The sequence below is a fragment of the Artemia sp. Qi Xiang Cuo genome, chromosome 18 (assembly GCF_049724085.1).
Source record: "Artemia sp. Qi Xiang Cuo chromosome 18, ASM4972408v1, whole genome shotgun sequence".
NCBI lineage: Eukaryota > Metazoa > Arthropoda > Branchiopoda > Anostraca > Artemiidae > Artemia > Artemia sp. Qi Xiang Cuo.
The window spans coordinates 38066447-38079313 of NC_142811.1; the positions used below are offsets into that span (position 1 = coordinate 38066447).

The 12867-nt window shown below is 39.1% G+C and overlaps 1 protein-coding gene across 1 annotated transcript in view; it reads left to right on the top strand.

Annotated features, from left to right (window-relative positions):
• Positions 1-12867, top strand: part of LOC148941470 (glycerophosphocholine phosphodiesterase GPCPD1) — a 179227-nt gene that overhangs the window by 59678 nt on the left and 106682 nt on the right. The window lies entirely within an intron of this gene.

Below are 12867 nucleotides of genomic sequence, written 5' to 3' on the forward strand. Positions count from 1 at the left end.
TTTACTTTTCTTTGAAAAACCTATTTTGTGGAAAATTTTTTTAATTAATTTCTGTTCGTTTTATATTGACATAGTCTTTTCAGGGAAAAAGAAAATAATACTTTAAATCTTTTCGTTTTTTAAGACTTTATAGTTTGGCCTGCTATTTGTATGCTGGAGAAAAATTTTCAGCAATTTTTAACAGCATACACCCTTTCAAAAATCTGGACACAAATAGTACTGTTTAATTTAGTTTCATACCTCCTCTAGTTGACCTGAAATGGAAAACTTGATACCATTTGCAAAAAAAAAAAATGTGTTTACTTTCTTTGATAGCTTGGATACACTTACGCTATTTTGATTTGGTTAAATTATAATAGCAGAAATGGGAGGGTTGGAGTGGAAGGGGGATTAGTTGCCCTCAAATCACTTTCGACTATTAAAAAGGGCATGAGCCCTTTCTATTTTCAATCGAATGAGCCCTTTTCGAATTTCCCACGACAACTCCTTTAATACGAAGTGCCCAGGTCTAAACAACAACAACAACAACAAAAAAAAATACGTTATACCCACTTCGATCTTTACTATAAAAATGTCAAGCCTTCCAATCACTTTCGACTATTAAAAAGGGTACTAGGCCTTTCGATTTCCAATCGAATGAGCCCTTTTGGAAACGACAACGCTTTCTATAAAGCACCTTATATGCCCCCAGGGCATAAATTACAACCCTTACCCAAAGGTCTGTTAGGGTGGTTGTCATCCTCTTAGACCGAATTTACAGAACTTTCAACTATGTTAAACAACATGGCTATCTCAAAATTTTAACTGGATGTGTTCGGGGAAATGGTGGGCGTAAGAGGGGTGTTAGTCGCCATCCAATCACTTTCGACTATTAAAAAGGGCACAAGCTACTCTAATTTCCAATTGAATGAGCACTTTTTGGAGTTTCTACGACAATTTCTTTGGTACGAAGTGCCCTGCTCTAAAGGAAAAAATAATAAATAATACATTGTGCAAACATCGTTCTTATATCCCCCCAGGGCATAGCTTAAAACCCTTGCCCAGAGGGATGTGGGGGAGTGTCGTCCTCTTTACTTAGTCCTCGTTTCTTGTCTCGTTCTTGAGTGTCCCCGTTCTTTACTTAGGCAGCGCGATCCTGCTGCCTATGATTTATACAACAATTTTCCATATAAACCTTATATGCCCCCAGGGCATAACTTACAACCTGAGGGCTCTGAGAGGGTTATCATCCTAAAATACCTAATTTCCAGAGCGTTCAACTACGTTGAACAAAATGGATGTCTCAAAATTTTGATTGGATGTGTTTTGGAAAATGGTGGGCGTGAGAGGGGCGTTATTCGCTATCCAATCACTTTCAACTATTAAAAAAGCCACTATCCCTTTCAATTTCCAATTGAATGAGCCCTTTTGAAGTTTCTACAACAACGCTTTCAATAAAAAACTTTATATGCCCCAGGGCATAACATACAACCCTTGCCCTGAGGGCTGGGGGGAGAGGGATTATCATCCTTAAAGACATAATTTCCGAAACTTTCAACTACGTTGAATAAAAGGGCTATCTAAAAATTTTGATTGGATGTGTTTGGGGAAAAGGTGGGCGCGAGGGGGGGGGGGTTGGTTGCCCTAAAATTACTTTCGACTATCAAAAAGGGTACTATCCCTTTGAATTTCAAATCGAATAAGCCCTTTTTCAAGTTTCTACGACAATAAAAACCTTGGGTTATAAGGTTTTTTCAATTAAAACCTTATATGCCCCCAGGGCATAACTTATAATCCTTGCCCTGAGGGTTGTGGGGGAGTGTCCTCCTCAAAAACATATTTTCTATCTGGAAATCAACTACGCTGAACAAAATGGCTAAATCAAAATTTCGATTGGAGGTGTTGGGGGGAAGGAGGGGCGTGGAGGGGGGGGACGAGGTGCCCTCCAATCACTTTCGACTATTAAAAAGGGCACTAGCCCTTTGAATTTCCAATCGAATGAGCCTTTTTGGAAGTTTCTAGGTTCTACGACAACGCCTTCTATAAATACCTTATATGCCCCCAGGGAGTTGGCAGTAGATTTCACCGACTCGGGTTGGATGCAGGCCTCAGCCTTACTACGTTATATCCGAGATATATTTGTGCCATGGTTATAAGAAAAGTGCCTAAACAATGACAAATTCGTCTTAACCCTTGATGGACACAGGTCCCATATAAATTATGAATTGTCCAGATTCTGTTTAGAGAATAAAATTGAACTGCTGTGCTTCTTTCCGAATGTGACCCATATATTACAACCAGCTGACGTTGGTATTTTTGGCCCCTTGAAAGGGGCATGGAAACACCATATTAGTGAATATAAGGCTAGTATTTGTGACGAGAATGAGATTGCACTATTGGAAAGAGTTGGTGACCGTCCAAGAGAAATAAAATAGATGAGGCGGCTCATCTACCAAGAATAATTCGAAAAATAATGAAAGAGAGTACTTGCAAAAATGCGTTTCGTGCAACTGGGCTCTTTCCATTTGTTGCAGACAATATTAATTTTATAAAATGCGTTGAAAGGGATTCCTCTGTTTCTCCAGAAAATCAAAATTCATCATCAACTTCAGCCCCATAATTTCGACCCCAGATCCTATTCCTGTCCCATCAACTTTGGGGTCGAATCTTACCCAATCACCTTCCTTGGGGTAATTTTTAAGTAATATTGAACCCCTCGAATTATCTACTCCCATCCCAACTACATCCACAGCATCCTTTTCACCCCCCATACCTTCTCCAGAGACAGCCCTCTCCCAGTAGAAAATTCTCCTTCATCAATGAAAAATATTTTTTTAACTTATGTTGCTGATCATATTGACCCCAATGACCTCAATGAGTTTATGAGACAGAGGAATTCTATAAGGTGGGAGGGGGGTAAAGAGCATATGCTACGTTTTTATATATGGGGAGATGCATATAATTCTCTTCATAACACCTTTTCTTTGGTCACTGCTTTACCAAACATTGAATCCAACACCACAGAGAATAGCGACAGTCAGGCAGTATGTGTGCCAGCTGAAATAAGCACAGCAAGGAAGGAAGTAACTTCTATTCCAAGTACCGTGGTGCTGCCACATTGTAGCTCTGCAGCTATGCCCAGCTCCTCTTCTCTTTCTGTCACTGGTCCAATAGAAAAGTTTTTATCAGGTACAAGTGTAGAGGCCAGTGACAATGGAAGGCCATCCTGGAAAAGAAGTTGTCCACCTGACTCCTGTTTAATGCAATCTTCTTGTATGAGGTGGTTGCAAGAAAACCATGAAAAAAACAAGCAGCAAAAGGCTAACAGTGAAGATGACCAGTGGCTTTGCATTTATTGAAAAGAAATATACGGTCAAGGTCCAAAGTGGAGTTTTTGGGTATTGTGCAGCAATCTTGAATGTGATACACATGCATTATTGTTACATACTCAAGACTCTTTCTGATAAATACCCAAAGCCATTTCTTAAATTTGTAAGGGCATTGGACACAGATTTTTATTGTGGCCCTTGTTTCACCATTCATAATCCTCCAAATTCAATCCACATCTCAACCAATAGCTAAAACTTTATTCTTTCCTTTTTCTTTTTTTTTATTCCTCCATATTTTTGAATTTTAAGATCACTGTTTATTGGCTTTGTCTGGTGGTTTTCTTTTTTACTCTTTTTTTATGCTTAATATAGCACACTATCAGACCCAGGGGAAAGGGAGAACCCTCCTCTGTGCCTTTTTAATATTTTTCACTTTTTTTAAAAATAAATTTATTCATTTGGTCAGTTATTAGTGCCCTTGTTACATTGTCCTAGCATGGAGTTGTTTAATTTCATTTTAAAGGACTTTTTTCCCAAGCTTTTTTTTTTTCAAAAAAAGGAAAAAAAGACTGGCATTAAAGTTTTCTTTGCTGGTTTTACCTACTAGATACCTTACTTTGGCGAAAATCTTACAGCTTCCTGCTCCTCATTTTTTTTTTTATATATATTAAGCAGAGTATTTACATGTGACAATTAATACAAAATTTTAAAATTATGTTTGATTTAAAACTTGGGCAAATTATCTGGACATTTCCCAACAATCCTCAGATTGTTTGTAAATTTATTTTCTTTTTTTCAGTAAATTTGCCGTTTTTTTTTTTTAATGAATTTTTCCATTTTCCTATCAGGAAACATTGGATTTTTTTTTACAAAAATAGATTTACAATTTACATCAACCTAACAAATACCAGGATTAGTTGTTGTTTAATCCCTTTTCCTGTAGCGCCCACTGCAACATGTATGTTTATTTGAATTAAATGTAATTTTTTGATTATAAATGGTTTATTTTTATATGTGATCCCGAGATTTAAGTTCACAAATTACTCCCAGACAATTCAATCATTGCTGAAAATCTCCCAGGAAATGTTTTTGTAGACGATTCTGTCTGAAAAATTATCTTTTTGTTAAATTCAATTATTTTTATTTGAAAAAAAAAACTAATTTCGGATTGCTTTTCTTATCATCTGATTACTTTTCAAATCTTTTTTTGCAGTGCAGACTAAAACATGTATGTGTATTTTGATTACATGTAAATTTGTTTTATTATAAATGGTTTAATTTTATGTGTGATCATGTTTATAATGAGATTTGGCTGTGCACAGATTATTTTATATGTGATTATTCTCCAAGAGCTTTGTTGTGTATAGTGGATTGCCTAGATAATGGGCTTAGACAAACCTTAGTCCCTCATATAGGCTAGATGCTTTACCTTGGGTGAAGAAATCGAACTTCTAACCAAAACTATGTTTAGTATCTACACAGCATAGAATTAAATACTGTCTATACGCTGTGTTGCCAGATGGGCTTGTTTTAGCCGTCAGGGGCAGGCTGAATTTTGGAGTGGTCGTGGGGGCCGGTGGGCGGAAAAGTGGGCTTTTTTTGTACAAAAATGTTATTTTGGGCTTATTTTGACTGAAAGTTTGGAACCAGACAAAAATTCCAAATCATGGTGGCTCAGCCGTGATTATGCACCAAATAGACATGACCCCGCCTTTAGCGCGTATAACGCTTTCTATTCTGAAATTCTTCTCCATTACGAATTTATTTCTGCATGGCTGAGATGGCTCTGCGTTAGGAGTCTTACAAGTTACAAGGAATTTTATTGCTGCTCAGATTAAGGCAAGACTTCAATTTTATGCAAATCTATCCCTTTTTTTATATATTTGACAGATCTGGTCAAATCTTTTTGTGGCCTTGGCTTAGTCTAGAATTGGGCTGTTGCTAAAAAATCATGTCTAGAAAAGAATTTATAGGCTACTTTGTAATATGCATATTTCCCTACTTGTAATGGTATATACCTTGAGAAGGAAACATGTTAAGAAAAAAATTCATTCTTGATAATTAATATACAGAAATTAGTTTTGCTGATATCTTGCTTGTAGCCCTGCTATACATTACCCCAAGGCCATCCCCCTTAATTTGCAAATACACGGCTGAAATTCATCCATTGTACCAGTAAGTTTAATCAACTATTATAAAACAAAACCAGAGAAACAAGTTACTGATGGGAGGCAGAATGCATTGGAAATATCTAATTTGGGTTATATATTTGCACATTAGGGGAAGGAGTTAGGTATAACTCCGTCGTCAATCTCCAAGACAATCTCAATCGTCTTGATTGAGAGTTCATTGTGTTGACACCTTGCTTTTGGATATTAACCTTTTAACAAAGTAAGGTTTCAACCTGTGCGATTCCCTACAGAGATTGATAATTGGCTTATTTTATTTACTTGCTATTGACATTTTTGCTGCTTGAACTTAAATTCCCTTGGGATTTAGTGACTTAGTAAGTACTGAGATTCAGACAAAAAGATTTAATTACCTTAGAGGATTGTACTCTTTGTGCATAGCAGCGATACTGATAACATATATTAGGCAATAAGCAGAAGAGGGGAGGGTTCCAGCCGCAAGCGCCGTATGTACCTGCCGGTATTCAGTTACCCTTAAGTTGCAGGGAATTGGTGAGCAGGTCCTGAAGCTTCCCTTGTTCCTAGTATTGTGTGATTCAGAGGACTTACGGCTGTTTTTGTGTGAAAGTAATGACTGAAAAGCTGGTATTCAACCTAGTTCTGAACTTTTCGAACAGATCACTCACTGAAGGGGTGAAATTCGATCAGAATGTGAAAAGCGCAGTAAACTATTTCGAACACAATACAATCATACAAGCTAAAAAGACTCTTTACAGCAAGTTGGACATTCAAGGCCGGATGGTTTTGTATGCCAAAGATGAGGACAACATTACTGATATGTGCAAGTTGCTAGTCTCTGCAGCAAAGCAAAATGTCCCGATCCCAAAATTTGTGATACTTAGTCCGGGTGAAGTACCTGGCATTGGTGAGGCAGTTCATGCTAAAGTGGTGTCCAAAGAAAATGAACTCTCCAGAAAATTGGATGGATTTATGCTAAATAATAGCCACTCTACAGTCACCCTGCCAGATAAATCTCAATCGTCCCAAACCGCACCCCTGAGGCCAATTTACTCTGTGATACTCAAAGACCCTCCAACAGACTTAAAATACCCAAGCAAACGCAAAGCACTCATCAACAAACTGTGCCCATATCCAGACAGCGATATAAACGAGTTACGCTGCTCTAATACCAAGTGGAAACTCGTGGTTCATTCCAAGCAAACCGCAAGCCAGATAGTGGATGCAGCTAGATGTGCAAAACCTTCGCTCAACATCTCCCTCAAGGAACCTGCTTTTTTAGCTGCGATCGTGTGAGTACCAGAGGATCTAGACGAACAGTCTCTTAAACAGCTAATCCCCAAGTACAATAAAACCCTACAGTGTGGCAAGTCTCGAACATTTAAAGTCTACTTTCTGACACGAAATGACCACAATATCTTTCTCAAAGTTTCAGTGAAAATCGGATATGAACGCCAACCAGTCGAAGAGTTCGTGTTCTTGCCTCAGCCCTGCTTTAATTGCCATGCAATTGGTCACCTAGCGTCAGATTGTAAGAACGGTTCATTATGTTCCAAATGCGACTTCGCTGATCACAAATCTACGTCCGATACCCCGTGTCAGAAGGCAGCCTTTTGCGTTGGCTGTAAGAAGCAGGGTCATATTTGCTATAGTGTGAAGTGCCCAAAAAACCACAAACCTTCAAACTATGTACCTTGTCACTAACTCTTTTATTGTGGAATATAAACGGCTCTTTTATTAATAAACTTACGGTTCTGGAAAGCCTCCGTTCTGAGTTTAGTGTGATTTGTCTCCAGGAACCTTTTTGTTACTAAACATGGTCTGAACATACTTGAGCTTCAGGATATGACAACTTATTGTGTACCCGCTAGACAGCTGAACAATAGAGGCCAACCATCGGGTGGACTTATCACGTTTGTGAAATCAGCTCTCTGTTCTAGTATCTTTGAAGCAAATGATTATTATCTAGCTGTGAGAGTGGATAGTTCTGTGTGTAATAGTGTGTATCTTCCCACAGACTACAATAATGACCAGTCTGAGCGTAAATTTGCACTCTGTCCGAGACAAATTCTCAAGCTTCACCGCATACAACACTAGTTAAGGGCTTATTTAGTGATTTCTTGTGTGTTTTAGATAAATCGTCTGCTTTTAAGTATGTTCACACGTCCTCGCGAATTTCCAACCTGGACCACGTTGTAGTATCGTCAGATTTGCAAGCGGATATAGTAAAGGTTGTGTTTGATTATCTGTTGTCTGATCATCTTCCAATAACTTGCTCTGTCGGTATGCCATCTTCAGGTCACCAGACCACACCTCTTGCTCCTTCAGCACCTCGACACTGTCGTAACTGGTCGAAAATTGATCAAGCCTTATTCATCGAGTCGGTGGATTCAGTCCTGAATAAAATCAGCGTCCCATTTCATCTCCTTCAGAAGTCACTCCAGTTACCTCAAAAAGAGGTTTTGATTTGTCTAGACATATATTGCGCAGAAATCTGCCATGCTCTCTGCTTTGCAGAAAAACAAGCTGCTCCTTTGCAACCAATTCGTAAAGGAATCATTCCCGGGTGGCTGTCAAATCCAGATCTCGTCATTTCATGAAGTCAAGCAAAAATTTGGTTTTCAGTATGGAAAGAGTGTGGACGTCCGAATATGGGTCTTGTGCACAGCATACGGATTTTCACGAAGCGAAAGTTTTCCAGGGCGCTGGCTCGGCATCGGAAAAATCTAGTCAATCAATATTCTGCCCGTGCCAAACAAGATAGAAATATGATCTTCAAGTTTGTCTCTCGTTCTTCAAAAAATTCTTCTTCATCATCCCCACCAACATCCCTGATGATGAATGGCATGCCCATTACGAATCCAAGTTCTCAGCTCCTGACCCCTCCATTGAACAATCTTACGAGGCTGCCTTAGATCAGTTTCTATCGTCTCATCCCGATGACGATTTTATCGTAAGCACCCACTCTGTTGAAGATGCAATCTGTAGACTCAAATGGAAAGGCTCATTGAGCATTGACGAACTCAGTGCAATCCACTTCAGACACGGAGGTAAACTTCTCGCAGCACATCTCTCTGCTTATGCAGACGATTTTCTCTCAAGGGATTGTTCCTGCCTCTTTCTGCATCGGAGATCTGACTCCCATTTCAAAAAAGGGAAAATCTGAAACTCAATGTACAGCATTCCGTCCAATAACTGTAGCTACGTCACTGTGCATGCTCTTCGAGTTGCTGTTTATACAGGAACTCGAAAAGTATGCTACATTCCTCCGCATCAGTTTGGCTTCAAGCGAGGAACTGGATGTGCTGATGCCTTAACAGTCTTTGCTAATGTCTTGATAGATGGCGAATCTTCTGGAGAAAGCCTTTCTTTGGCAGGACACATCATTAGACGTGCATTCGACTCTCTAATCCATGCTGCGATGCCTTTGAAGGCCGGTAAATGTGGTTTGAATCTAGCTGTCACTCGTTCTCTCAGGAATCTGTATTCTAGATTACGAATCCAACTGAAGCTACCTCCTGACACGGGTTTGACCCCCATTCCTCGCACCCAACTAGTTCCAGTCAAGAAAAGAGCGTGTCAAGGAGCAATCACCTCTCCTGACCTTTTCAATAACTATGCCCTTGATGCACAAGATCAATGTCCATCTTCGCTGATTCTGTTATCTGCTAACTTGTCTTTGGTATGTTATGCGGACGACATCCTGAATCTTAGCCGAACCCTTCAGTGGGCAATTGATATCTTCAAAATCCTTGAAGCCAAATATCTTAAAGTTGGACTTCAGTTCAACTCTTCAAAATCGTCCTATTCAGTTGGAAAACTGATCTTTGTGTTCATACCATTGCCCTTGGTTCTAGCTCTGTCTAGCCAGTGGATCACCTCATTTATCTAGGTTTACCCACGGGTTTGTCTATCCGTTACACCTGAAAACTTCTCCTCAAACAGCTTAAATGGCAAATTTCAGTGTCTTACAATTCAGTTGTATCGTGCAAACTCCAATTCACCGGCTGCTTCTAGCAAGCTTGTATAACGCCATTGCTTTTCCTCACATTTTATATGCCACGCCCTTCTGGAAACTTCTCACTAAAACTGACCAGAATATAATCAGAGCGATGTATATTCGTTTTGCGAAGTATTTGCTTTGTCTACCTCCATGGTATAGGAATTCGCATGTAATTGAAAATTCTAAAGTTGCACACCCTGACATCGCCGTCGCTAGACGAATAGCGAAACATAATAGAAAAATACACCGAAATCTATACAAATGGTCCCATCTGCTCATTCAGTGAATCAGTGATTCGTTTTCTTTGTTGGTTCAGTTTCTTATAGTTTGCGTCTTCTTTTTTCTTTTTTCTTTCAAGTGCTCTGTCTTGTTGTATGTTGATTTGACAGGTTTTTCAATAAATAAATAAATAAATAAAGTATAGCTGAGATAAATGCAATATGTGTTATCTACTATTATTCTGCATATTATGAATTGTTTTCTTAACACGTTTCCTTCTCTACATGTGCTTCTCTAGACTGTTGTAAATAACACTTTTTAACTGCAAGTTTATTATACTTTACCTCCCCCCCCCCCTAATGTGCAAATATACATTAGGGTGGTCCTTATTTTCCAAAGTAGGATTTATTCAACAGGCACTCCCTAATCTTGTTTCTATTGTTAAAATACCACAGAATCCCAAAAAAGAGCCAAATATATTAACATTAAGAGGTTCCTACCAGAGGTTAAAGTTTTTGGTTACTGCATGCTCATTGCTCAATGCTGCATGCCTTGTACAGTTTTCAACATTTCAAAAGTCAACACTACACTATAATACAGCATGATAGCTTTCTGAACTGCTGGACTTTTTTACTTATTTATCTGCAGGCTTCCCACAATGCATTTCAACACAGGACGCCATTTTTGTTGTATGCATGTGAATGAAAATGCAAATTTCAGGTTTTTATTAGTTTTATGAACTGCAATATATTAATTATGCTTCACACTGATATAGGTAACTTTATTAATCTGATACTTTGTTAAAGATACACTGACACAGCAATGAGTGACAACATGGACTGCATGGTTTGTACAAGTGACAGTACTGATGTAATATTAAAACCAACTACAAGAAGTGAAACAGACTTATGGCTCATTGGGCAATTATCAGACACTCTGATTTCAACAAAACTACCGTCGAAGAAGGATGTCATGGCGCTATTCTATCACTACAAGCAAGTGACGAACAAGACAGTCTGTGAAGCAGCACATTCCACAGCCAATGACCTTCTTGCAGTTTGGGCAAAGGCACACATTCCAACAAGACTCAAGAAACATGTGGTAAAAAAAATTCAGTGTCTCTTTAAGGAGTATGACAACCTGAAGAGAAATAAAGAAAACAAAGCCAAGCAATCTGAGACACTGAAAAAGAAGGAAGAAGAGTGAAAAGTGGGCCTGGACGTTTTGTTTGAGATTGCCCACGCCAACGCAATGGAGATGATATGTATTCAAGAAGACCGTAAGTTTCTGTTAGCGCGGCGGGACCCAGGACGCCATGGAAAGATGGGCCGTGTCGACAAGGTTTTAGAAATAAAAAGAGCACCCTCTCAGAAAAAGAAAGAGTAATAAACAAGAGAAAAGAAAGTGACCCTGGAATCATCATCTGAAAGTGACACTGAAAGCAAAAAAGGTCAAGAAATTCAAGACCCTGAAACAGAAGATATAAAACTGTCAACCTCAGCAAAAAGTCAAAAAAGAGGACGAGTATACATATTGGATAACAAAATGTCAGCCTGTCTGGATGTGGCTAAAGTTAGTGACAGAAGTGCTGCATTACTTCTTGTTCAGACTCTGCAACACCTTGGTCATGATCCTGCTGAATATGATGTCAATCGCTCTTCAATTCGCAGAGACAGGATGAAGCAGCACCAGGTAATAGCCAAAAATCTACAACAGGAGTTTAAACCAACAGTTCCTCTAACTATTCACTGGGATGGAAAACTCCTAAAGGATATCTGCAGCAGACAGATTGTTGATTGCCATCCAATTTTGGTCTCCAGAACAGGTGTAATTCAGCTTATTGGTGTTCCAAAGCTTGTCTTGGGAACTGGCTAAGCTTCTGCAGCAGCAGTTTTTGAAGCAGCTGTGGCTTGAAAAATTATAGATAATGTAAAGTGCATGTGTTTTGATACAACATCTGTCAATTCTGGTCCAAGAAATGGTGCTTGTATCCTTCTGGAACAAAAATTTGACAAGGACATGTTTTGGTTTGATTGTCAACATCATATCTTAGAAATAGTCTTACAAGCAGTGGTTCTTGATTGCCTTGGTCCTAGCAAAGGTTCAGAGATAACAATTTTCATCTGGTTTAAGAAAACCTGGCAGTTTATTAACATAGCAGACTTTCAGATGGCTTCATCAGATGAGTGCATGTTTACAGCTGTTTCACATGTAATCACAGTTATCATAGCATTTGCTGAGATGCAAACACTAGCGTATCAACCCCGTGATGATTACCGTGAGCTTTTGGACTTGAAAATCATATTTCTTGGTGGCACGCCATCTAAGGGAATCTCGTTCAGAGCTCCAGGTGGGCTGCATCAAGCAAGGTGGATGGCAAAGGCCATCTATACGCTAAAGATCTGGATGTTCAAAAGTCAGTTCAAACTCACGAAAAGGCTCTTGCTGATATTTGTCAATTCACTGTGATCATCTACGTGAAAGCATGGTTTCAGGCATCGTCAGCACCATCAGCCCCTTGTATTGACCTCCAACTTCTCAAGGACATCTACAGCTACAGAAAAATATCAGAATCGATATCAAAAACTGCTTTGAAAAAAATAATAAGAAACCTATGGTACTTATCAGAGGAATTGGTGGCACTCGCTTTCTTTGACAACAAAGTATCAAATGACACCAAACATCATATGGTTACAGCTCTGCAAACATCAGGAGCAGAGCACCCTCTGAAGAGAATAACAGTGGACCCATTGACACTCACGGAGAAGAAGTTAGAAAACTTTGTCACGCAGAATACCAACAGATTCTTCAGTACTACCGGACCGCCTTCATCATTCCTAACTAAGAGCATTGATTTGTGGTCAGTTGACAAAGACTACCAGGCAGTTAAAAATATAGTGCACAGCATGAGGGTAATCAATGACATTGCTGAACGTGGTGTTGCACTGATGGATGACTATAACCAACTGCACACAACATCTGAAGAACAGAAACAGTTGCTGTTGCTAGTTGTCAAGGAGTACTGACATCATTACAGTAATTGGACCAAAAAAACACTGATTAACCAGTCTGAAGCCCATATGTGAACTGTGTAGTTTGACAATTGAAGTGACTGGACACCATTACTATTACTGGACACTATTGCCAATCCCTTATTTTCAGTTTAGTGTGCAGCAACTCAACAGTCTTG